The sequence below is a fragment of the Schistocerca serialis genome, unplaced genomic scaffold, assembly GCF_023864345.2.
Source record: "Schistocerca serialis cubense isolate TAMUIC-IGC-003099 unplaced genomic scaffold, iqSchSeri2.2 HiC_scaffold_710, whole genome shotgun sequence".
NCBI lineage: Eukaryota > Metazoa > Arthropoda > Insecta > Orthoptera > Acrididae > Schistocerca > Schistocerca serialis.
The window spans coordinates 4,284-32,090 of NW_026048311.1; the positions used below are offsets into that span (position 1 = coordinate 4,284).

Consider the following 27,807-nt stretch of genomic DNA (forward strand, 5'->3'; position numbering starts at 1 on the left):
ATATGCAGTGCACAGGGAATTGCCCAAACTCTGGACATGCCTTTGAGCATGGTGCATGAAATTCTTCGATACTTCCTGCATTGCTATACAAAATTACTCATGTTCAGGAGTTGTTTCATACTGACCTGGCAGTAAGACAAATGTTTGTTCTAGAATTTCTTACTTGCATGGAAGTGGACAATGAATGACTATGGAACATTCTGTGGACAGATGAAGCCCATTTCCGCTTCTAAGGACGTGTCAGTACACAGAACTGCAGAATATGGTCAGTGGAAAATCTGCTCCCACATCAGCCGGCATCTCTTTATTCTGCAAAGTGAACAGTATGGTGCAGGTTGATAGCATTGTTTACATAGGACTGTATTTTTCTGAGGAGATGGGTTGTGGAGGTCCTGTTACCTGTACCATCACTGGCAAATTTCATTATGTCTCTAAGTTTGTCATCAAATATGTGAAGTCCAGGAATCCTACTCAGTTCACTAGAAAAACAGTTCAAACAAATCATATTAATGAGTTTTATTACAAAAAATTAAAAGACAATACTTAAATCTGACAATTACACAGATGTGTCACAAGCAAAGAGTGACATACAAAATAAGCAATTTCTTCAGTATAACAGTTCCCATGTCTGTGTTACATAGAGTGTACAAGCAAAGTAATGAGCACTGACACTTCTATCCAGCTGCTGGTCGTGAAGTGGCTATTCAACTGGAGCATCACCAGTCAGTCACGGCACTTATGTCCTCTTCACATAGGGCCTGCTGTTGTCTTGTAGTCATCCTGGAGAAGGGTCAGTCAGCGTGCGACTGGCTGACGTCTTCTCACAGCCACCTCTTTTCTATCATTCCCAAATAGCATGCTGGTGCTTGACTTTATGCCGTTACATTGCTCCCCACCAAGGTGATGGACTGTCACTGTATATGGAGCACGAAAACAGTGGGGGAGGCAGCAGGGTGGACACACTAATGGACTGGAAGCTGTGGCTGCAGGGGACGTGAGACTTCCAGTCATACCCCACTATCTGGCCTGTGCACTGGTGGAAATGTCCCCCGGAAGACATCCAGAAGGGTACATGTCCACCTCCTGAGGCCCATACCACAATGTAGAAGGCGTTGGCTACTGCGGCATTTGTGGGTCCAGCTCCATTGGTAGGACGAGAGCAGGCAGAGGCGGCAAAGGCTCCATCTGGATGAGGTTGTCCTGTGGTGTTGTGATGACACCTTCTGGCAACTGCTGTGGCCACACTGTCCTCGGGATCTGTGAATCTGGGGGAAGAGATACAGAAGGATAACTATGCACATGGCAGTGGCGAATTTTATTGTGATGTCGGTGCTGCAATCCGTCTGGGCCTGAAATGAGATACATGCATAGGCCAATTCGACAAAGGATCTCGCCTTGCACCCACCATCTGCTGCTGCTAAAAACCCCGTAAAACACAAAATCATGCAGTTCGAAGCGATACTTCCAGCCTTCTTTTGATTCTGATAAAATGTTCCACTTCACAGTTCGACTGTGGATGGAATGGTGCACTAGTTAGGTGCTGTATGCCATTCATTCTGTATTCACAGAATGATTCAAATTCATTTGATGTGAACTGAGAACCATTGTCCAACACTATGAGTTTAGGCAAATTTTCAAAGGAAACAATTGAGGACAACACCTAAAAAGTGCTATGTGACGTCGTTGAGTTCACTGGCACAGCAAAAGGAAACTTGCTATAAAAGTCAACCCAATCAACCAACGAGTGTTCCAAAAAGATCCCACAAAGTCTATGTGCACACATTGCCATTATGATTGTGACTTAGGCCAAGAAGAAAACATTTGTGGCTGAGCAAACTGATTTTCAACACATGCATGGCACTGTGACATAATCTGTTCTATTCGAGTGTCCATACCCAGCCAAGTGCAGTGTCGACATACTAACTGTTTCATACAAACAATCCCCCAGTGTCCTTGGTGAAGTAACTGCAATACTTCTTTTTGCAAAGCTTTGGGGATCAGCACATGTGACTGTCCACTGTCATTTTGAACAAGAATCACTCCTTTCTGTATAGCGAGGCTATGCCGACATGCAAAGTATCAGCGCGCTACTGCAATGAGTCAGGCCAAGGTGTGCGAATATACACTCCTGGAAATGGAAAAAAGAACACATTGACACCGGTGTGTCAGACCCACCATACTTGCTCCGGACACTGCGAGAGGGCTGTACAAGCAATGATCACACGCACGGCACAGCGGACACACCAGGAACCGAGGTGTTGGCCGTCGAATGGCGCTAGCTGCGCAGGATTTGTGCACCGCCGCCGTCAGTGTCAGCCAGTTTGCCGTGGCATACGGAGCTCCATCGCAGTCTTTAACACTGGTAGCATGCCGCGACAGCGTGGACGTGAACCGTATGTGCAGTTGACGGACTTTGAGCGAGGGCGTATAGTGGGCATGCGGGAGGCCGGGTGGACGTACCGCCGAATTGCTCAACACGTGGGGCGTGAGGTCTCCACAGTACATCGATGTTGTCGCCAGTGGTCGGCGGAAGGTGCACGTGCCCGTCGACCTGGGACCGGACCGCAGCGACGCACGGATGCACGCCAAGACCGTAGGATCCTACGCAGTGCCGTAGGGGACCGCACCGCCACTTCCCAGCAAATTAGGGACACTGTTGCTCGTGGGGTATCGGCGAGGACCATTTGCAACCGTCTCCATGAAGCTGGGCTACGGTCCCGCACACCGTTAGGCCGTCTTCCGCTCACGCCCCAACATCATGCAGCCCGCCTCCAGTGGTGTCGCGACAGGCGTGAATGGAGGGACGAATGGAGACGTGTCGTCTTCAGCGATGAGAGTCGCTTCTGCCTTGGTGCCAATGATGGTCGTATGCGTGTTTGGCGCCGTGCAGGTGAGCGCCACAATCAGGACTGCATACGACCGAGGCACACAGGGCCAACACCCGGCATCATGGTGTGGGGAGCGATCTCCTACACTGGCCGTACACCACTGGTGATCGTCGAGGGGACACTGAATAGTGCACGGTACATCCAAACCGTCATCGAACCCATCGTTCTACCATTCCTAGACCGGCAAGGGAACTTGCTGTTCCAACAGGACAATGCACGTCCGCATGTATCCCGTGCCACCCAACGTGCTCTAGAAGGTGTAAGTCAACTACCCTGGCCAGCAAGATCTCCGGATCTGTCCCCCATTGAGCATGTTTGGGACTGGATGAAGCGTCGTCTCACGCGGTCTGCACGTCCAGCATGAACGCTGGTCCAACTGAGGCACCAGGTGGAAATGGCATGACAAGCCGTTCCACAGGACTACATCCAGCATCTCTACGATCGTCTCCATGGGAGAATAGCAGCCTGCATTGCCACGAAAGGTGGATATACACTGTACTAGTGCCGACATTGTGCATGCTCTGTTGCCTGTGTCTATGTGCCTGTGGTTCTGTCAGTGTGATCATGTGATGTATCTGACCCCAGGAATGTGTCAATAAAGTTTCCCCTTCCTGGGACAATGAATTCACGGTGTTCTTATTTCAATTTCCAGGAGTGTATTTTAGCAAAATGTTCAAATTTGAATGAGCTTCCATGGCCTGAGGAATTTTCCTATAATTCAGAGGAAATGACTGAAGCAATTCAGAATTGTGAGCATTGATGTGACAACAAGATGCAGCAGAAGCATCAAAGTCTGTATCAGGGTCAATCAGAAGACGTGAAAGTGCATTTGCATTACCATGTTGAGCTGTTGGACGATACACTCTCTCATATTGTTATTGAGACAACAACAAAGGCCATCTTTACAATTTTTGGACAGTTTGTACAGGAACCAGCTTCATTGGATAAAACGAGGACTGCAGTGGCATGTGATCCATTTACTAAGTAGAATTTTCTGCCATACAAATAGTGGTGGAATTTGGTGACACCATACACAATAGCCAATCTTTCTCTATTTGTGAATAGTTACACTGAGATCTGGACAGCACTTTTGATGCAAAAGCAATATGCCTGTCTTTATCACCAAATCTGTGCAAAAGCACTGCACCATTTCCATAGCACTGCACCATTTCCATAAGCGGAAGCGTCAACTTGCAACACAACAGGTAGGTCAAGATAAAAGTGTACCAAGCAGTGACCACTGAGAAATACATCTTTATATTTTTTAAAAGTTTCTTGGCGCTCATCTATCCAAACAAAGGGGATGTTCTTATGATGAAATTGATGCAATGGAGCTGCGATTTGTGTAGCATTTGATATGAACTGAACATAATAGTTCATTTTCCCTAAGACTGACTGCAATTCTGTGACGTTGTGAGGAACTGGCAGGTCCTGTATGGCTAACAAATGTGACTAAAGAGGATGTACACCTTGACTGTTTATGACATGACCAATATACAGCAACTCAGGTTTAAAATTGTCACACTTGTCCAGTGTACATTCTAGTCCTGCATCAGATAACACACGAAACAAACTACACAAATTTTCAGTGTGTTCTTCAGGTGTATGACCTGCTACAACAGTATCATCCAAATAGTTTGAACAGTTTGGTACTTGAGCAGTCAGCTGTTCCAAATACTGTTGGAAAATGGTGGGTGCAGAAGCACTGCCAAAAGGCAAATGCAAATATTTAAACAAGCCCAAATGAATGTTCACGACACATGTTTTGAGATGCTTCGTCTACTAGTATTTGAAGATAGGCATCGCACAAATCAATTTTTGAAAAGTAATGACCAGTGCCTAATCCATTCGTGAGATCCTCTGGGGTGGCAATGGATAATTATCAATCACGGTTTGTAGGATGACTGTAGATTTAAAGTCAACACAGAAGCGAATGTGAGCTGAAGGTTTGGGGAGCAAAACCAGTGGACTTGCCCATTGACTAGCTTGTATGGGCGCAATAGCTCCACTATCTTGCAATTCTTTAAGTTCAGTGGACACTTTGTCCCATAATGCAATGGGAACAGTTCTGCCCAGCAAAATTTCGGCTGAGCATTGTCTTTCATAGTAATATGTGCAATAAAATAACAAAATTGTTAGCCTTGAATAAAGCTTCAGAAAAAGTTCAGGGAATTTCTCCAGCAAGGTACCTACACTGTCTTTGGCACTGAATGCAGTCATTGACAACAGTGTTTCCTGAATGTTAACACCAAAAAAATAAAATAAATCAAGGCCAAATATGTTCTCACAATCGCATGATTGTAGCACATGAAAGTCATAGTTTGCGTACACAAGTGATACATGGCAGGCAAAGTACATTTTCTGAGAACAGGGATGACTTGTCTGTTATAAGCTGTGAGGTGTGTGCTACTTTTAGAAAGGTGTGGGGAGCCTAACAGTTCATATGTGTCACGATTCAGCAATGCAACAGAGGCACTCATGTCCAACTGAAATTTCACATGCTTCCCACTTATATGCAATTGAACAAAAAGTTTGTTGGACTGGCATAGCACTGAAGAAAGTGTTTGCTTGCTAGTTTTGCTAATGACTGCAGCAGGCTTTGAATACACTGCATTGATTACGTGAGTGGGCAGAATTCTTTTGTTTGTTCCGTTGCAAACATACGGATTGTACGTGACCTTCCTTGCTCCAAGTGCAACACTGTGCTTGTCTGGGTGGGCAGTCTTGGCATTTGTGCCACGAATAGCACCAAAGGTATGACTTAATTCTATTTGCCAGGTTGGTTGGTTAGTTTAAAAGAGAGGGGAAGGACGAAACTGCTAGGTCATTGATCCCTTGTTCCAAATAAAACAATGCCACAAGAATGAGAATAAAACAAGCGAGACTGACAACACAAAACGAAGAGAAAGGGAAAACCACAAGGATGAACAAAGGGCGACAAACACTTAAATGGACAAAAGGGGACAAGAAAACCACAGAAACACAATAAATAGGTAGAAGATATTAAAACGACAAAGCAGATTACAAGATGCCAGCCACTCTGCAGCACATTAAAACCTCCACCCTAAGAGCACTAGGGTGGAGGACACAGAGGGACAAAGGACATGCGCTAAAACTTAGATCAAATGATAAAACCCACCCTCAGGTATAAAAAGTATAATTAAATCACCCGATAAGGCATTGTCAGATAAAATAAGTGGCAACGAGTCCGGTAACCGAAGATTTCGTCACAGGGCAGTCAAAGTGGAACAGTGCACCAGAATATGGGCCACTGTCAACCGGGTGCCGCACTGACACTGAGGCAGGCCTTCACGGTGCAGGAGGTAGTTGTGCACAAGCATGGCCCATGTGGAGCCAGCATAGAACCACAGAGTCCCTGTGATAGGCCCGCATGGAGGACTGCCACACATTCGTAGTCTCCTTAATGACACACAGTTTGATGTGGTTACTAAGACTATGCCATTCCGTCTCCCAAAGCCGGAAAACCTGGTGGCACAAAAACAAACGCAGGTCAGTAATTGGAATGCCAATCTCCATAAGTGGTTTCCGTGTAGCCTGTTTGGCCAGCCTGTCAGCAAGTTCATTGCCTGCGATTCCGACATGTCCTGGGGTCCACACAAACGCCACTGAACGACCGGACTGTTCCAGGGCATAAATGGACTCCTGCATGGTTGCTGCCAGAGGATGATGAGGTTAGCACTGGTCGATAGCTTGTAGGCTGCTCAAGGGGTCAGTACACAGAAGAAATGACTCCCCAGGGCCTGAACAGATGTGCTCAGGAACACGAGATATAGCCATCAGCTCTGTAGTGAAAACACTGCAGCCATTTGGCAAGGAATGCTGTTGAATATGTCCTCCATGGACATATGCAAAGCCGACGTGACCATCAGCCATCAAGCCTTCGGTGTAAACCCCTTCATTGCCTCGGTACATGTCAAGAATCGAGAGGAAATGACAGCGGAGATCTGCGGGGTGAACTGAGTCCTATGGGCCGTGCGAAAGGTCCAGGCAAAGCTGCGGCCTGGGTGTAAACCATGGAGATGTATGTGAATGGATCTTGGGTATAGGTGGTAAAGGCAAGGACTCCAGTTCAGACAGAAGGGATTGGACGCGAACTGCAATTGTAAGCCCTGACCTGGGCTGCCGATGCGGGAGATGAACCACCATTTGTTGGAAAAGGCGATGGTAATTTGGTTGAGCAGGAGAACTACAAACGTGTGCAACGTAACTGGCGAGCAGTTGGGCATGCCTGACCTGCAATAGAGGGACACCAGCCTCTGCCAGGACGCTGGTCACCAGACTCGTCCTAAAAGCTCCCACCACTAGTCGAACGCCACAGTGGTGCACTGGCTCGAGTATACACAATGCTGAGGGCGCCGCCAAATCATAAACCAGACTCCCATAGTCAAGGCAGAATTGAACAAGGGCTCTCAGAGCTGCAGCAGCATACAGTGGTTTGCACCGCAGTTGGTGTTCCTCAGGCAGCGGAGGTGCTGCCAGCACTTCCGCTTAAGCTGGCGAAGGAGAGGAATCCCAGTTAATTAGGCGTCAAAAACCAGTCCTAAAAATTGATATGTCTCCACTACAGTGAGGGAATCATCAGTAAGGTAGAGTTCTGGTTCCGGATGAAAGGTACAATGCCGACAGAAGTGCATAAAACATGACTTTGTGGCTGAAAACTGGAAGCCATGGGCTAGAGTCCATGACTGTGCCTTGTAGATGGGTCCCTGTAGGCACCTCTCAGCAACACCAGTACCAGATGGAGCAGTACGAAATGCAGAAGTCGTCTGCATACCGGGGGGGGAGGGGGGGGGGGGTGAGACGGATGGCCCTACAGCTGCTGCTAGACTGTTAATGGCCACTAAAAATAGAGATATACTCAATACAGAGACCTGCAGGACCCCATTCTCCAGGATATGGGGGGGGGGGGGGGGGGGGGGGGACTATGGGAGGCGCCAACTTGGACACGGAAAGTACGAAGCGACAGGAAATTCTGGATAAAAAACGGAAGCGGGCACCGGAGACACCACTCGCATAATGTGGCAAGGATATGATGTCGCCAGGTGGTGTCATATGCTTTTCGTAAATCAAAAATGACGGTAACAAGGTACTGGCGTCTGGGGAAGGCTGTTCGGATGGCGGACTCGAGGGACACAAGATTATCAGTGGTACAGCGACCCAGGCGGAAACAGCCCTGGCATGAAGCCAGTAGGCCACGTGACTCCAGGACCCAAACCAACCATTGACACACCATACATTCCAACAGCTTACAAAGAACATTGGTGAGGCTGATGGGCTGATAGCAGTCCAAATCAAGCAGGTTTTGGCCGGGTTCGGGGACTGGTATTATGGTGCTCTCCCGTCAGTGCAAGGGAAAGATGCCATCGCACCAGATCCAGTTGAAGATCACAAGATGTTGCTTGTAGTCAGATGAGAGATATTTAATCACCTGACTGTGGATCTGATCTGGCCCAGGAACTGTGTCAGGGGAATGTGCAAGGGCACTGAGGAGCTCCCACTCTGTAAATGGGGCATTATTGGGTTCACTGTGGCGTGTAGTGAACAAGAGGACTTTCCCTTCCATCCATAGTTTGAGAGTGCAAAAGGCTGGGGAGGGGGGAGGGTGTAATTCTCCAACGCAGAGGCACGAGCACAGCGCTCAGCAAAGTGCTCAGCAATCGCGTTTATGTTGGTAGATAACATGCCAGTTATGTTGACACTGGGAACACCTGTTTGGGTCTGGTACCCAAAAACTCGTTTGATCTTTTCCCAGACTTGGGAAGGTGACACTCCTGTTTCTGTCTTTTGATAAGCTGACAAATGTGGGACCGAAGCTGTTTAAAGTCTATGATGTGCTCCAGGGAATGGTGTCGCTTATGCCTCTGTAGAGCTCTCTGATGCTCCTTAATTGCCTCAGCGACTTCCGGTGACCACCAATGGACTGTCTTTTGCCGGGGGCACCCTGAAGAACGAGGGATCACGTTTTCCGCCGCAGAAATGATCATTGTAGTTACCTGCTCAACCACCACATTGATGTTACCATGTGGGGGAGATTCAGCGGTGACAGCACAGGTGAAAGCATCCCAGTCTGCCTTGTTTAAAGGCCATCTGTGCAGTCATCTGTGGGCCTGACGCTGGAGCAGTGACAGGAAGATGGGGAAGTGGTCACTACAACACAGCTCGTCATGTGCTCTCCAGTGGATAGATGGGAGAAGGCCAGTACTGCAAACCGAGAGATCAACGGCCGAATATGTGCCATGTGCCACACTGAAATGTGTGGGGGCACCTGTATTTAAAAGGCAGAGGTCGAGTTGTGACAGTAAATTTTCGACATCTCTGCCTTGACCAGCAAGCACAGTGCCACCCCACAAGGGGTTATGAGTGTTAAAATCTCCCAAAAGTAGGAAAGGCTTAGGGACTTGATGAATCAGTGCAGCCAATGCATTTAGGGGTACTGCACCATATGGAGGAAGGTATACGTCTCAGACAGTCATTTCCTGCGTCATCCTTATCCTGACAGCCACAGCTTCAGGAAGGATTTGAAGTGGCACAAGTTCACTGCATATTGAGTTCAGGACATAGACACGAACTCCACCTGACACTCTGTTATAGTCGCTATGGTTCTTGTAATGCTGGGGACCAGATTTCCTGGGGGGCATTGCAGAAAGCAGATGTAAAGCTTAAGAGTTGCTGTAGCTCAGCCAGGTGGTGGAAGAAACCGCTGCAATTCCAATGAAAGATGATTTTATAGTCAGGCTGGGAAGGCATGAAGAGTGCAAGGAGGCAGGTTATGTCTCAGGGTCACCTACTGCCACCAATTGTGTATTTGTAGCCATTGTGATGGTGGATGAGGTGTCAGTGAGATCCAGGTCCACAGGGGATGCTAAGATCTCCACTGCACCCTCAGATGCAGAATTGGTAGGGAGTGGTGGTGCTGCGGCCACCAGAGAGTCCTGTTTCTTAGCAAACTTCTTCTTAGTTTGCTTGCTGTCTCACTTCCCTTTAGGAGTTTGCTGGAAAGCTGTCTCCAAAGCAGCTTTAGGCACGGAGGAAGACCATGAAGCTCTTCATTCAGCAGCTTTTGGCTCCTTGAGCCACTGGCGAGTGTCCGTCGTGGCACAATTGGAGACCTTGGGAGAGAGGGCCCCAAGGGACCCCTTCTGCACAACACAAGAGGGGCCGAAGGAGGCTGTTGCTTCTCTGGCAGGGGGGAAGAGACCAATATCCCCTGCGTTCAGGGGGGCCTTGATCCCGAAGTAGGTGCTTTGGGAGCAATGGAGGAAGATTTGCCTCCTACCACAAAGGGGGCAGATGTATTCTGGTGGCTTAGAGGGCCCACTGTTCGTGGCACAGAGTGAGGAACCACTGGCACTTGGGATAGCAATGGTGATGTAGCTGCAGCATATGTTGACATCAGCTGAATGGGGTGTAATCTTTCAAATTTACGTTAATTCTCTGTGTAAGTCAACCGGTCCAGGGTCTTGTACTCCATAATTTTCCAGCCCTTTTGGAGTACTGGTCAGTCTGGTGAGCAGGGAGAGTGGTGCTCTCCACAGTTGATGAAAGTGGGAGGAGGCGCACATGGAGTACGTGGGTGCAGTGGACATCCGCAGTCTCGACATGTGGCACTGGAAGTGCAGCGGGAAGACATGTGCCTGAACTTCCAGCACTTAAAGCACTGCACAGGGGGAGGGGCATATGGCTTAACATCACAGCAGTAAACCATCAACTTGACCTTTTCATGCAATGAATCACCCTCAAAGGCCAAGATGAAGGCACCGGTAGCAACCCTGTTGTCTTTGGATCCCCTGTAAATGCGCCAGGTGAAATGAACACCCCACCACTCTAAATTGATGTGGACTCATTGTCAGACTGCAAGAGGAGATCGCAATGGAAAATGATCCCGTGGACCATGTTGAGGCTTTTATGGGAAGTGATGGAAACAGGAATATCACCCAGCATGTCACAGGCGAGTAATACTCGGGATTGGGGTGGGGATGCTCCTCAAGGTGTTCAATGAAAAATTGAGGCTTCATAGGTAGAAAGGAGTCCCCATCAGTTCTGCTCCAGACTAAAAACCGAGGCGAATATGGCTCTGTCCGTTCTGTAGCCCTACATTCTTCCCATGATATAGTGAGGGAGGGAAATGGTTTAGGGTGATACCTGTTGGCACTGTACTCGATCCTGCCCTTCTCAGAGACTACTGGGGCCATACGGTCACCAGCAAGAAATGACTTAGTCCACTTCACTGGGGGTCATCCACCCTGATGCCACCCACTCTGATCAGGGGCTCTCCCCACAGGCACCACCCAGCCACAGCAAAGGCCAACTGGCATGATGGCCATTGCCGGGAGTCCTGATGCCCCAGGAAGGCAGGCATCTACTCCTCAGCATACATAGGGAGTTTACAGCTCAGGCATCAGCAGTGTGATCCCTCTGTTGTCAGAAGGCTACCACCAAATGGGTAAATGACAGCCCCACCACAATGGACTGGCTACCATGCTGGATATTGGGTGCAGAGAAATCCAATATTGTTACAGGGTGAAAGAGGACAGGAGACAATGGAAGAAGATGACATACTCCGGAAAGTGTCCACACCCAAATAGTTGAATCGCTGGTGGAGATGCCAAGCCATGACAAGAGATTCAGGAGATCGAATCTAAGGGCACTATGGATAACTCATGCACCACATAAGGCATCATTCCCCATATGGCCTGCACTTTGTAGAATTTTGAAAGTGGCTGGTCAAACTATAGAAAGGGACCTCAACTCATAGGGCCGAAAAGTGTGAGACTCCTTTTAGTCACTTCTTACGACAGGTAGAAATACCTCGGGCCTATTCTCACCCCAAGACCCACAGGGGATCTATTAACCTGTTTAGAGAGCTGTTTACATGGCATGGTGCACATGAACTGTTTCTGCCTAAAGAGCCAGTCATGAGCAAGGGACGACTCAACCTGGCTGCTCAAATTTATCGGCGAACACGGTACCTGAATCATACTCATCTTGTATTTGCATGTGTTAAAATGATGGATATGAGTGTTTCAAAATCTGTTCTCTAAGTCTGACATCAGTTACATTGTACACGATCGCATCACATAACATAACATCAGAATATAAAGCACCACAAGCACATTTGAATTTGCATTTCTTCGTCATACCCATCAAATCTGTTACACACTGACGATAAGTTTTTTCTGACCTTTTCTTGTAATGAAAGAATGGTACCTAGCTGCCACTACATTCACTTGTTGGTCATAATACTTAGAGAATCTACAACCTGATCATAGGAAAGTTTACTCAGAGTGGCATTAGGGAACAATTTCTGAATGAAGCAAAAAACTGCGCTTCCTACTGTTGGTAAAAAGTAATGTAGTTTCACAGTAACTGGTACTTTCGTCTCTGTGGCAATTTCAAAGCCACTGTAAATGCTCAATGCCTTATCGACACTTACCCTATGCTTCGACCTGAAGAATTGTTCACTAAACTTCCTGGAGGCCAGTATTTTTCTAAACTTGACCTGTCAGAAGCTTATCATCAACTTCCTCTCGTCGCTGCTTTCCGGCAGTTTCTGGTCCTTAACACGCCTTTCGGCCTCTACCAATACCAACGATTGCCATTCGGGGTTGCCAGCGCCCCTGCTTTCTTTCAGCGATTCTTGGAACAATTATTGTTCACTGTCCTTGGGTGTATAAATTACCAGGACGACATTGTTGTCACTGGCTCCACCACTGATGAACATCTTCAAAATCTCCGCACACTTTTTCATGTCTTAGAGACAGCCGGTCTTAAGTGTAATCTTCAGAAATCAAAATTTTTCTGCATCTATCACGTACTTGGCGTTTCAACTCTCTCGGGATGGTATTCATCCACTTCAGCAAACTGTCGCTGCGATCGATGCCCTTCCTCGCCCTACATCTGTTAAGGAACTGCAGGCCTTCTTAGGAAAAATAGCATACTATCACAGGTTTTCACCGTCTGCTGCTTCGGTGGCTCAGCCATTGCATTGCCTGTTGCATAAAAACATGCCTTTTCACTGGTCCTCGCCATGCGATGTGGCTTTCCAGAAATTGAAGACTATGCTGAAACAGGCCTCATGCCTGGCTGCTTATCGACCTGGCCAACGTCTTGTTCTTGCCACGGACGCCTCTCAATACGGGGTTGGTGCAGTCCTTGCGCACTGTTTTTCTGACGGTTCTGAACAACCCATTGCTTATGCCTCCAAAATGCTCACGGATGCCCAACAAAAGTATTCTCAAATTGAAAAAGAAGCTTTGGCCATTATTTATGCTCTTCATAAGTTTGGTGTTTTTCTCTATGGATCCAAATTTCATCTTGTTACGGATCACAAACCACTTGTTTCCTTGTTTCATCCATCAACATCACTTCCCGACAAGGCTGCACACCACCTCCAGCGTTAGGCTCTTTACTTGTCTCGTTGTAATTATGAGATTCATTTCCGGTCGACGGCTCAACATGCGAATGCTGATGCACTGTCTCGCCTTCCCATGGGTCCTTATCTGGCATTTGATAGGGACAAACTTTTGTGTTTCCACCTGGATGTTGCCAAGCAGCGGGTTGTGGACGGATTCCCCATCACTGGGGACCGGCTGGTGGCTGCTACGGGTTCTGACCTTACCCTCTCCCGGGTTTTACGCTGTATTCAGAAGGGTTGGCCAGATCGTCCATCCGCTAAGACTTCTGATCTTGCGGAACTACTACACTTTGCGTTACCGCCTCACTGCTAGGGATGGTGTTATCCTCCTTTCCACCGAAAATGCTTCTCCGTGTGTTGTGGTACCTGCGTCTTTGCGTGCTTTGGTCTTGCGCCTCCTTCACCAAGGGCACTGGGGTGTCTCTCACAGAAAATTTCTGGCGCGCCGTCATGTGTACTGGCCCAGCATCGACTCTGAAATTGCACACATGGTCGCTGCCTGCGGCCCTTGTGAGTCACAGGCCACCACCCTGAAGTCATCTTTGTCACTGTGGCCTTCACCTGAGAAGCCCTGGGAGCGTATTCATGCTGACTTCACGGGACCTTTTTTAGGTACAACTACTCTAACTTTCCTTTCATTGTCTGTTGCACGTCGCCTACCACCGCAGCAACCACCAATGCCCTAGCTCGCATTTTCTCTTTGGAAGGCCTTCCCTCTACTCTTGTCACTGATAATGGTCCACAATTTGCCTCTTCCGATTTTTCGGATTTTTGTGCCCGTCATGGCGTCATGCATGTCACGGCCCCTCCGTTCCATCCACAGTCAAACAGTGAGGCTGAACGACTGTTCGCACATTTAAAGCTCAGATGAGGAAACTCCTGACTTCTTCTGCTGCTGATGATGCCCTTCTCCAATTTCTGGCTTCTTACCGTTTCACCCCCATGGGCGACGACAGCCCGGCTGCGCTCTTACACGGCCGACAGCCCTGCACGCTACTTCATATTCTGCGGTCTTCCACTTCACGTCTGCGGGTGCCTTTGCTTGACCGGTTCACCGCCAGCTACCTTGTATGGGTATGGGGATATGGCAAGCGGCAAAAATGGAGTCCTGGCCGCATCTTACGACACCGTGGCCAACGCCTGTATGAACTCCAGACGGACACGGGTGTTGCAGTGCGTCATTCAGACCAGCTTCAGCCTCGTGTGCCGACGACGCCTGTTCCGGATGCCACTACACCACCATCAGCTCTACCTGATGCTCGGGATCCTGGAATCTCTCATTGCTCACAACGCAGTCCTCTCACCATCATATCGGTGCCAGCACAAGAACTGACGCCAACAGGAGACATGCCCATGCAGGAACCAGATGACCATCATCTGTCGGAGCAACACTACTCGCCTCCTTCTTCCACGGACGCGGACGCATCACCCATGTCTCCTGTTATAACAACCGGACTTGCCGCAATGGGCAGATTGGTGCACGGGGCCCCAGCAGATTCGACCCCCACGTCTCCTGTCATCTCGACCCGTTATCATCGGGGACACTTCCGTCCGTACGGGAAGCCTCCTCCTCAAGAATTTACGGCCAGTCAAACAACACCTATGTACGTTAGCAATCTATGGGCCACCTCCATCAAGACCTGTGCAAAAACTTCAAAGGGGGGGGGGAAAGTGTTGTGACTCGCCGATCTTTCAAAGTGCCACTGTGCAGTTACGCACCTCCTCTACACACGGTGCTGTATGTCAGCCATGCAGCAGCAGTGCCACCTAAGTGGCCAGCCAGCCAGCGGCCACTAGACTCGGACTCAGTTTATGATTTGACTGTTAAAGTGACACACGTCTTACTCTGTTTACTTGATCTGTGACTTTCATGTATTGCGTCGTCCTTGAAATATATTTGTTCAACTTGAAGTTATAACACGACCCCTCACATGGTTCCATTGCTAGCAGTTATCTTTGCAGACATGTACAGCTGTGCCTGCTGTAATAAAAGAAGTGATGATTGACATAGATCAGCATATGAATCCTCTTCTGCTAATCACTCCTTATTCACAGTGTCTTCATCCAAACTTGTGTCATGTACATAATTATCATCTTCGTCAGTGAAGTCAATTTCCAATTCAACTTCATAATTTTCTTTGTTTTCCACTTACTCTGTCTAATGTTTGCTGTAATCTGTCATTCTAACCACATATGTGTAATGCAAACATGGAATATTACTTTAGTATGATTGACTGCTTTAATACTACCTATGTATATATTGTTTACTGACACACTCTATACCCTCATGAGTTTGTCACAGTTGGATCAATGAAGTAAGAAATAAATAAATAAGAGATGTTCATCAGAAAGTCTACGCTGATGACACATGTTCGAAAACGTGCTTTGTGGACAAAAAAGATATAAATTATGGTTGACTGGAATTTCCATGTGCCAAATTGCAACACTGAGAAGCAAATGCGCTGCATGACTGCTGACTGTTGCCACTCCATTGTTGGATGATCTACATACATTAAAAAAGGAAATTACAGTGGGTTCGAATTGACCCCTTCCGCCATTCTAGGTATATTGAATGAAATGTTGAAAAATATATAAGTATTCTGCAAATCCTAATACATGACTGCAAAGAGGAGAAAAAAATTAGGAAAATTCATTTGATTTTGTTAATGAAGTAAATAAATCAGATACGACAATGAAGGAAAAAATATGACAGCTGTCTTTTGACCACTTCCACTGTTTTACTGTCAAATGTCACACTGCACAGTACAGTTGGTTTAATGTGGAACTCACACCATAGCTATCATATTGCAATTCTTCTGTAATTTGTAGCTGAATCCATTTACGTTATGACATTTTCAGCACCATATAGTGGGAAAATTTTCATAAATTTTTATTGTTTCCATCACATTTCTGTAATAACTTCAAGTTGAACAAATATATTTCAAGGAAGACGCAATACATGAAAGTCACAGATCAAGTAAACAGAGTAAGACGTGTGTACACTTTAACAGTCAAATCATAACTGAGTCCAAATCTAGCGGTTGCTGGCTGGTTGGCTGCTTAGGTGGCGCTGCTGCTGCATGGCTGGCAGACAGCGCCGCATGTAGAGGACGTGCGTAACTGCGTGGCGGCACTTTGAAAGATGCAACAGGTGATGCAACGGCTGAGCCACCGAAGCAGCAGATGGTGAAAACCTGTGATAGTATGCTATTTTCCCCAAGAAGGCCTGCAGTTCCTTAACAGATGTAGGGCAAGGATGAGCATCGATCGCATTGACAGTTTGCTGAAGCGGATGAATACCATCCCGAGAGAGTTGAAACCCCAAGTACATGATAAATGCCAGAAAAAATTTTGATTCCTGAAGATTACACTTAAGACCGGCTGTCTCTAAGACATGAAAAAGTGTACGGAGATTTTGAAGATGTTCGTCAGTGGTGGAGCCAGTGACAACAATGTCGTCCTGGTAATTTATACACCCAGGGACAGTGAGCAATAATTGTTCCAAGAATTGCTGAAAGATAGCAGGGGTGCTGGCAACCCCGAATGGCAATCGTTGGTATTGATAGAGGCCGAAAGGCGTGTTAAGGACCAGAAACTGCCGGGAAGCAGCGTCAAGAGGAAGTTGATGATAAGCTTCTGACAGGTCAAGTTTAGAAAAATACTGGCCTCCAGCAAGTTTAGTGAACAATTCTTCAGGTCGAGGCATAGGGTAAGTGTCGATAAGGCATTGAGCATTTACAGTGGCTTTGAAATCGCCACAGAGACGAATATCACCATTTGGCTTAGCAACAAAAATGACAGGAGAGGACCACTCACTGGAAGTGACAGGAAGCAAGACCCCTGAAGCAGTGAGACAATCCAGCTCCCGTTTGACCTGATCACAAAGGGCCACAGGAATGGGTCAAGCCCGAAAAAACTTGGGCCGAGCAGTGGGTTTGAGCGTGATATGAGCTTCAAAGTCGTTTCCATGGCCTAACCCGGGACAAAAAAGGGACGACAATGTCGTCAACAAGGAATCCAGTTGAGAATAAGGAATAGCATCAGAGACGATATTGACAGAGTCATCTATGGAGAACCCAAAAACACGAAAGGCATCGAAACCAAAAAGATTCTCCATGTTACTGTGGTCGACCACAAATATGGGAACAGTGCGAACGACAGATTTGTAAGATACCTCAGCATCAAATTGTCCCAAGAGAGAAATCTTCTGTTTATTGTAAGTCCGTAATTGCTTAGTGACAGGTGACAGGATTGGAGAACCCAACTGAAGATACGTCTGAGAATTGATGATAGTGGCAGCAGAACCAGTATCCACCTGCATGCGAACATCTTGACCAAGTATTTGGACAGTGAGGAATAACTTCCCTGAAGGGGAAGAAGTACAATTGACAGACAACACAGAATCAGAATCAGTGTCATGTTCATGAACATAATATATGAGGTCGCATTTGCAAACGGATGACACATGACCCCTTTTTTTTGCATTTGTGACACACGGCCCAACATTGTGGACAATCTTCTCGTGAATGTTTCGTAAAACACCATGGACATGAAGGAAGTTGCCGTGGGTTTTGCTGTAGTTTCTTAGAGGTTTGTTTACGGCTAGGCCGAGGCTGCGCTTGGGAGCGTACTGCGGCCACGTCGGCCGGCGGGGACACGCCACACGCTTCATCAACAGTGCACAGAGGTTGTATTCCCCCGACGTCACCCCAGGCCTCTATTTGCACTCCAGCAATGCGAGGAATTTCAAAAGACTGAGCGATGGATAGGACTTCATCTAGAGTCGGATTTGCCAACTGAAGGCACGTTGCCAAACTTCTATGTTGGGCGCCGATCGGATAATAGCATCCCGTGCCATGGAATCGGCGTAGGACTCTTTGTGAAATTCAGTAACAAATTGACACTTTCTACTGAGGCCGTGAAGTTCAGCAACCCAAGTGCGATAGGATTGATTTGGTAGTTTTTGACAACGATAAAAGGCAACACGAGAGGCTACCACATGCGTATGCTTTTGAAAATAGGCGGACAGAAGTGAGCACATTTCAGCAAAGGACAAAGACGCAGGATCTTTCAAAGGAGCCGATTGTGACAACAACCGATACATTTTAAGTGAAATCCATTAAACGAACAGATACTTACAAGTTTGTTTGTCCGCGACATGAAATGCCAAGAAGTGCTGTCAAAGACGTTTTTTGTAATCAGACCAGTCTGCCGCCGTCTCGTCGTAAGGAGGAAAAGTAGGTAGAGACAACGGCGAGAGACGCACCGCATTTGATGCCGCGACGAAATCACGAATCGCATTTGTGAGAAGCGTTTGCTGTTCTGTAAGACCTAGCAATAGTTGCTCTAAAGTAGCCATGGAAACATGTGGATCAATGATGGAAAAGAAAAATCGCTACCTCATCACCAATTGTAATAACTTCAAGTTGAACAAATATATTTCAAGGAAGACGCAATACATGAAAGTCACAGATCAAGTAAACAGAGTAACACGTGTGTAAACTTTAACAGTCAAATCATAACTGAGTCCAAATCTAGCGGTCGCTGGCTGGTTGGCCGCTTAGGTGGCGCTGCTGCTGCATGGTTGCCAGACAGCACCACATGTAGAGGACGCGCGTAACTGCGCGGTGGCACTTTGAAAGATCAGTGAGTCACAACAATTTCCCATTTCTTTGATAATATTCCATTCAAATTTGACATCGTTCTGAGTAGCTATTCTTTTTTTATGGCATTTTGAACCTGTAACTTTAATTATAATCACCCTGTTGTATGAAAATAAACATAAGTCTGATATGACCTGCTGATGACAAAAAGGGAAGAGGACACATACTTTCATAGGGCCAATCCACAGAACAACTTATAGGAAGCTACAGTGAGCATACTGTTACCTTCTCATAAACATGTATAACGAGTGAAATTGTTTGCAAATCTGTGATGAGGAGAACAAGTAAGACATGATGTTCATCACTTTATTAATAAAGGTATTACCTAACCAGGTAGCTGAGCATATTAAAGCAGCCCTTCTGGGATGTGAGGTGGTGAGCTTGATCCAGATTTAATCTGACTTGTGGATTAATGATGAGGGCTGCTGAGTAGGCCAGACAGGATGTGGTTTTTAGACTGTTTCCCACATCCAACGAGGTAAATGCTGGTCTGGTACGCACATTCTGCCTCAGCTACATGCTATGCAAACTTTTAGCAAACATTCTTACACTTGAACATAAATTTAGATGCAGGTGATAGGTGGGGTACACCAATTCTATCTTGGTTGGGGGGGGGGGGGGGGCATTTGGAAGGGCATCTGGCCAACACTTACCACTAACATTGCTCAAACACTTATAAATACTGACCCTGTAGAAGAAATGTGAAAAGGGAAAAGAAGAAGAACAAGAAAAGTAAAGCTATTAACCCTTTAACAGCTCTCTTGTAAGTAAGTTAATCCTTTTTTGTGGAAGGTGTAAACACTCTCCACAGGAGTGTTGCAATACATCTCTTTTAGACAAATGCAAGGAGATTTTACCTGCATTTGTATCCTCGCTCCTTCCATATGGATCTCGATCCTGTTCGTGTTCAACGGTAACACTGGAACAATCTTATTAATGTAGTCTAGGTATCATTCTCCCCTTTACTTTGTGCTTAGGAACCTGTTGCAGTTGGGGGAGGAATTTGCAGAACTCTTAAGAGATTTCTGGGAAACCTCTAAAGCCATTCAACTTGTATTTATTGAACTGTGTTCAGCATATGGTAAAACCTCAATTCTGCAATTGCACAATTTATGCCCTGGTCTCTTTGAAGTACCTTTCTACAATTTTAAGCTCTTTCATAGTTGACTGTTTATTTCTAGATGGGAACACACTGTTTTATATCATTCATGTGATAGTGGAGGAATTTGCTCAGTTTTATTTTGCTCAACATTTTATTGGAGAAGATAGAGTTCTTTCAATGGATACATATTTTGTTAGTATATGTACATATTTTACTACTCAATCCAGAATACTCTGTATTGTTGAATTCAATGTGGAAGACTGTACCTTATAATTCCTTTTCATGTGCACTTTGATGGGTAAGTTTTACCTCTTTCATCTTCTGCCTTACAATATAAAACAACTATCCAATTAAAACCACTATCTCTACTTTACACTGTTAATTACTTGGACAGTTAAAACAAGTAAGCTACGTTCTCTTCTATATTTATGTAGGAATATACTGTATTTACTTGACGCTGCATGTCAAGACAATATGGTCACTGAGCTAGAACAGTTTGTCGTAATACAAGCACAGAAGAAACAGGCACAAACAGATGACACATGAAATTAATATGAAGGGAAAAAGTGCAAGTACTAAGACTGGTTGCTTACAGGCAGAATAGAATAAAATGCAAAAGAATGAATGGGAGATCGAAATAGTAGTAATTGTTCCCTGTCACTCAAGGAGAAGGAAGGCTAACGCAAAACAAGGAGATGATATAAATAAGAAAAAAGAAGTGAAGATTAGGTTTTAACATCCCATTGATGACCATAAAGAAGGATAATGTCTGGGGAAGAAACAAAGTATGAAGACGAAAATATAAGAAAGAATTCTGTAAAAATTCAGATGGCAGTAATCACATCAACAAAGAGTCTAAAACACAGTATGCATCTACTAAACATTTTAAAAATGTAGGAAACCTCAAGTACGCAGCTGGGATGTTCAACAGAAAGTAAGCAATTCAGTAGACATTAGAGGAGGTCTGAAGGAAGAAGCGCAGACGGAGATATGGAAGCATCTGATCCTGCCCGTCTGCTTTGACCCATGACGTCACAAATATGGCGGAAACGACCATAAACCACGATTCCAATATGGCGCATATAAAGTAGTTACGTACACATTATGAGGACGAAAATACATCGAAAAGCAAACATACACACATTCCACAAAAAGTCTGACACTAACGGGACAGGCGCGGGAAATAGGGGGTTTCTGGGTGGGGACAAACTAAATATAAACAAATTTAGACACCCACCCCCTTACAAAACCACGCAAAACGAGGAAAAAACCAACATCACAAAACTCCCCAAATACCACTAAACACAATATTATCTGGAATCGGACACTTCCCTTGACCTATATAGCTCAACAGCAGGTCCCGATCTCATAAATTAGGACCTAACACTTCCCTTGACCTATCTAGCTCAAAAACATCTCCCGATACCAAAACCAACATTCCCAGCCACACATTGGGATCGAACACTTCCCTTGACCTGTTATCCTTACAACATCTCCACATACAGCCGTTCCTAGTCCGAGATGCCGGAACTTTAAGTAAGCCTCATTTCTTCACAGCATACCGAACACTTCATGACTTCATCCAAAAATCCGAATAGCTGAAGAAATTTTATTAGAGACAATGCACTGTCCCCCATCGTAGCTGACAACCAAAAACTGTTGACCCTGTCAGTCATATCCATACCTACCAAAGACATAAAAAAGCAATTTACCAAAATTCACACGACGCCACACTCGCAAACTAAACCAAAAACATCACCTAACACACCACCAGAGAGCACCACCGATTGCATCAAAACGACACCTACAAACACGCCTCTCTCACTAACTAAATTCCGCGCCATCGTGACGTCATACACAACAACAGCCTTATGTCACAGGTCAAAGCCGACGGGTGGGATTGGACGCTTCAGTCAACTCGCACAGACTGGTAAATCATGATTCATGGAGTTACAAATTTCTTGATAGTAATTAAAGCACCGATTGTATGAGACAGCATGTCACATTAGTAAAAATGCATCACTTGCTGACAAGATAGAAGAGGACAAACCATTCCATCCAGCTAAATGTCAAAAAACTAATTGAGACTCTTGCTGTCTCAGAGTAATGCTTGTAGTACAACCATACTTGTATGTGTGACTACATACTGGTGTGACTGTGCTATAAAGAGTAGTTTATAAACAAAAGTGAAATTTTATAAACTTTATTTATTTGTGTAGTCAGACCACATTGGACTACTGCAGCATTGGAAGACCTAGTGACAGGAACAACCAAATGAAAAAACAATTGATTCAGTTGGTTACTGGAAAACAGTCATCTAATTTGGTTGTAGTTTCACGTGTCAGCAGAATTATTCATTCATTATTTTGAGCAAAACTACTCTATGTGAGCAAACAAATGAAAACAATTTAATCAGTCGGTTGTAGCTTTACGAATTGATTGGACTAAACATTCAGTCTTTTGAGTGAAACCAGTATGTGGGAGCAACCAAATGAAAACCGTCAATGCAGACCAGCATATTCAGTTCTGAGCAGACACATTCAATCAATTTGCCATTGTTAAAGCATTATTGTTGTGTTGTACCCTGATGGAGGTTGCAACATACATACATGAATCCCTCAGTTAGACAGCAAGTGGTGTGGGATTTTTCAGATCCACCAATGCTTTGGCACACTACAGGCTTCATGCAAAGGAATAAGTTGACAACAGGGTTCAGGGTTTAGCTGAAGTTCATCAGGTCTCTATGGTTGGAGACAGCATACAAACTCGGGTATAAGGCTAGGGAGGTACAAATGAAGAAATGAGCTTCTGGTTTGGTACCTTGGTCTGATTTTATTGCTTCTTCCTGAGCTTACGTGAACATGCTGAAGAGCACAGTCACTGGGTCACAATTTTAATGAGTGGAGAACATAGATGAGGCTTACTAGACACTCAAATTACCAGAACAAATAGCCTGCCTGCCCTATCACTTAGACTAGAATCATGAAAGGGAGCCAGTTTCTTATTGCTCAAATTGAACCCTCAGGTCCTGTATACATCACACTGTAAATGACAATAGTCATAGCTACAAGTAAGCCATGATAGACAAACTACCCACAGATACGTACAGGCAAGAATGCAAGTCTTTCTTAGGGGACAAGCTTAATTGAATACACGTATTTCCCTTGCATAATTCTCTGCTGTCAGTTGATGGTCACCCAAGACTCATCTGCTGTCAGGAACTCTTGAATCAACTCCGTCCTGCTCGTCAACTGGTGGCATCTTTATACTGTGTTGTGGTTGTTTGCTTATAGATGGTACGTGATCATGTCACATTTTTACCCACAATTTGCTACCAGCCAGCTTGAAATTATTGGTTTCTTAATGCTCGTCACCTCATACTGATATCGCTAAAGTTTCAAGCACTGTACATCTCTGCCTAGGTTTCCAGACTGTAATTGTTAAAATTGTTACCAAGATGACTTTTTTGCTGGGAATCCTTTCATGATTTAGTCATTACTCATTTCTTAATGCTTGTGACCTCATATTTGTCTGATGAAAGCATTAAGCCCGATACATCTCCATCTAGGTTTCCAGGCTTTCCTTGTTAAAATTCTTACCCAGACAACTTATTATATTTTTGTTGATCATCCCTCTATGAGTCACTTATTACAGTTGACTGAACTCTGTTATTGCCTCTCACACACACAGAATTTAACTTTTACAAGCTTTCGGGGCCAGTGGCTCCATTTTATGGCAGAAGAGTTGGAGAGGAAGGAAGAGGGGTGAAGGAAAAGGACTGCAGAGATGTAGGGAAACGGGTATAGTTCAGAAAAGTCACCCAGAACCTCGGGTCAGGGTAGACTTACAGGACGTGATGAGAAAGAAAGACTGATTGTTGGGGACTGTAACGGGCAAGATTTGAAAATCTGGGAGCTTAAAGATGGAAGACAGGGTAATACACAAGACAGAGATTACTACGAAAACATCATGCATGCCTTAACAAAAGTGAAAAGCTAAGTGCACTGTATGTAACTGAGGTGGCAGGCAGGACAGCAAAAAATAAACAAGCCAGAAAATGGAAGATGTAGAAAACTAAAATGGAGTGAAGAAAGGACAAGTTACAGGAAAGAAATGCTGAGATGGAAGGAATTAATGTAAATTAAGACCAGGTGGGTTGCGACAACCAAGGACATGTACTGCTAGTTCCCACCTGTGGAGTTCTGAGAAACTGGTACCTGTGTGGTGCAACAGGCGCAGAGATCACGACTGTCATGTTGTACAGCACACTCTGCAACAGGATATTGTTTGTTGCCTGTATACACCCTCTGCCTGTGTCTATTCATCCTGACTGATAACTGGGTAGTAGTCATACCACTGTATAAGGCTGAAGAGTGTTTAAACAACATCTGGTATATGGCATGTGTTGTTTCACAGGTGGCTCGCCCTGTGATAGTATATTTTTGCCAGTTACATGGTGGGAATAGGTGGTGGTAGGAGGGTGCATAGGGCAAATCGTGCAGCGGGGACAGTCACAGGAGTAGGAGCCACAGGGTAGGGAGATGGGTGCAGAAGGAGCATAGGGTCTGACAAGGATATTGCGGAGACCAGGTGACGAAAAGCTATTCTAGGTGTGGCTGGCAAAATCTCACACAGAATGGATCACACTTCAGTCCATGATTTTAGGAAGTCATGGCCTTGGCGAAGAAGCTGATTGATACATTCAAGACCAGGATAATACTGGGTGACAAGTGGAGTGTTCCAAAGTGTGACATACAGTATTTGCAAGGATGATTCATATTATGAAACTATATTAACTAAAAAAATTCAAAGAAAATTAATTAATGATGAAACATTTTTCTTGCTAAGAAAATACTTCCAATAAGTTACAGTATATGGTTTAAAAGCAAGTGAGTAAATCACTAAACAATTAAAAAAATGTATCTTATATGATTTGTCCTCATGTCACCTCAGCATTACCAAAATAGAATTATCGGTGGTGGGTGTAAACCAACAGGAAAAGGAGAAGAGCTTCAATAAATTTAAACAGAAAAGTAATTGTTAATTTATTTAAACATAGATTTATAATGTAGTACCAATTACTAAGCTGTTTTAAAAAGTCCCAATTGATTGAAAGTAGAATGAAAAAGTCATATCCATCTTTGGTTTGCAGCTCCTTGTATTGGCCGTGTTTGCAGTTAACATTTTTGGGATTTGAGGTCCGCCTGTTATGCAAAACACCGTTTTTCTCAGTACCCAAACATGTTTCGGCACCACTGTGCCATCATCTGTGGGTTTTCGTTTTTATTTATTCTGCAATGTGAACATTTTTGTTACATGATTATAAAATTAAGTGCATTTTTAGTTCAAACAACAGATCGTTTCTTTTTGTAAATACCTTTACATTTGGTGAGCATGAATTTACTGGACCACTCTTGCGTTAATTATTACAGGTAGCTTGTCATCTGCAACCAAACCATGTTGATGAGAAAGTTTTTTGCTGAGAGTTAACCTATATTCTAGAGTGTAATTTAGTTTTTTGCGCCTATTTTCGTACTTACTTACGTTTTCGTGTGACAAGCACTTCCATTCTCCGCATCATGCTGAGATGTTGTGATGCATACGTAACTATAGCAAGTATTTTTCACAAATTACGTAGTAAAACGCTTTTCACTACACCAGAACACAGTGTGATTGTGTTTTGTTGTGTGTCCCAGCCCAGTCAGTGTTCATTTGTTTTCCAGAGAGTTTGGCGCCAAATTTGAATTTTATTTGCATTTTATCTTTGTGTGTGTTTCTTAGCTGTCCTTGTTGTCTTTTATATGGTATTCCTATTTGTGTGCAAATGGTGCGTCTTTGCAGATTTTAGTGTATTTATTTTTCGTACGTGTGTGTGTCTGTGTGTGTGTGTGTGTGTGTGTGTGTGTGTGTAGGCTTTATCTGTTTGTGCTGTTTTCATTTGTAAAGTTCCTTTTAATGTGTTAAATAGTGTGCCCTTGCAGAGTGTAGTGTATTCGTTTAAGACCTGTTTTCCTTCCACTATTGCCTTCTTTATATGGAAGTTTTCCTCAATGGTCAGTTTGCTGTATAGGCTGTGGCTGGGTTTTAGCATTCTAAGTCTGTTTCTATTGTGGTTGGGTGGTGGTTGTTGGCTATAAGGTGGTCAGCAAATGTGCTATGGGAGCTGTTGCTTTTTAAAGCTCTGAGATGTTCTGAATATCTTGTTTTGAGTATCTGCATGTTTGTCCTATGTATACTGACTGGCAAGTGTTGCATGTGAGTTCATATATTCCTGACCTGTTAAATTTATCCAGGGGTGTTTCTTGTGTTCTGGTCTTTTTCTGTCTTGTGTTCTCCATCCGGTATCCTATTTGGAGTCCCTGTTTCTTTAATATGTTGCCTATTCTGTGAACAATCTTGTTATTGTAGGTGAGTATGTGCCATTTTGTTTTGTGTGTGTGTTGTTGCTCTTTTGTGGCTTGTGTGTGGTCATTGTTTGTGTTTTTTGTTGTTCTGTGCTGGGTAAGGATTTGTGTGTGTGTGTGTGGTGGGTTCATTTTTGTACTGTTTGCATGTTTTTGGTTTAACTTGCCTACCATATGGGTAGTGTAATCATTTTCTACTGCTATTTGTTTTTTTGTGTTTAGTTCTTGTGTTCATGCAGGCGATGGCGTGATGAACCATCCCTGTTTCTTCTTCTCTTCCTAGCAAATCTATTCATCAAGAATCAGCAACATTAATTGCCATGGGTCCCTTTGAAGTAAAATATTCCGGAGGTAAACTAGGTTCCCATTCGGATCTCCGGGCGGAACCTACTTCGAAGAGATTCAGGCCGAAATGAACTTTCAGGTTGGGAACATGGAACGTTAAAAGTTTGAACAGGCCAGGAAGATTCCAGACATTATTAGACGAATTAGATAGATATGATGTAGACATTACAGCTATTCAAGAAACTCGGTGGCAGGGGGCGGGTAGCATAAAGAGGGGTAACTATACATTTTTCTATAGAGGTGCGGAAGCTCACAGTTTTGGAACAGGTTTCGCAATACAGGGAAAAGTGCTTCACGCAATCAGAGATATAAGGTTCATTAGTGACCAACTATCAGTTATAGTGTTGTCCGGCAGGTGGAATAGACTAGTAGTAATTAATGTACACGCACCAACGGAGGACACTGAAGAGGTTGTTAAAGACAGCTTTTATGAAGAACTAGATCAACTGTGGGATGAGTTCTCCTCGTATGATACAAAATTAATCATAGGTGATTTTAATGCAAAGATAAGGAAGGAGGAAGCATTCCGGCCTACAATTGGGAAAGAAAGTTTGCATAACATTTCGAATGATAATGGCACAAGGGTGGTTAATTTTGCTGTTTCAAAAGACATGATTGTTGAGAACACATATTTCAAGAGGAAGGACATTCATAAAGCAACTTGGGTCTCTCCTGATGGACACACCTGAAACCAAATTGATCATGTTCTTGTAGATCGGAGATGGCACACTAGTATAGAAAATGTTAGGACTTTCAGGGGAGCAGACTGTGATTCTGATCATTTTCTTGCAGTTGCCAAAGTTCACCAACGGCTATCTACAGCAACATCAAGGTGTCACAATGCAGAACTTGTTAGGTTCGACACTGACAAGCTAAATGATGAAAACTTTAGAAGAAGGTACATGGTAGAAATTACAAAAAGGTTTGATGCTCTCAGGACACACGAAGATCAAGACGAGGATGTAAATAA

General features: G+C 44.8%; 1 long non-coding RNA gene across 2 annotated transcripts; it reads right to left on the reverse strand.

The window, feature by feature from the left end:
• Positions 1–581: 581 nt before the first annotated feature.
• Positions 582–25,764, reverse strand: LOC126449167 (uncharacterized). Of its 2 annotated transcripts, XR_007584371.1 has the most exons (4): positions 25,633–25,764; positions 25,466–25,532; positions 25,164–25,380; positions 582–1,265 (listed from the first exon to the last, which is right to left on the reverse strand). It is a non-coding gene; the product is annotated as an uncharacterized LOC126449167 (long non-coding RNA). The 2 variants fall into 2 exon arrangements; XR_007584370.1 differs by lacking the exon at positions 25,164–25,380.
• Positions 25,765–27,807: the final 2,043 nt, after the last annotated feature.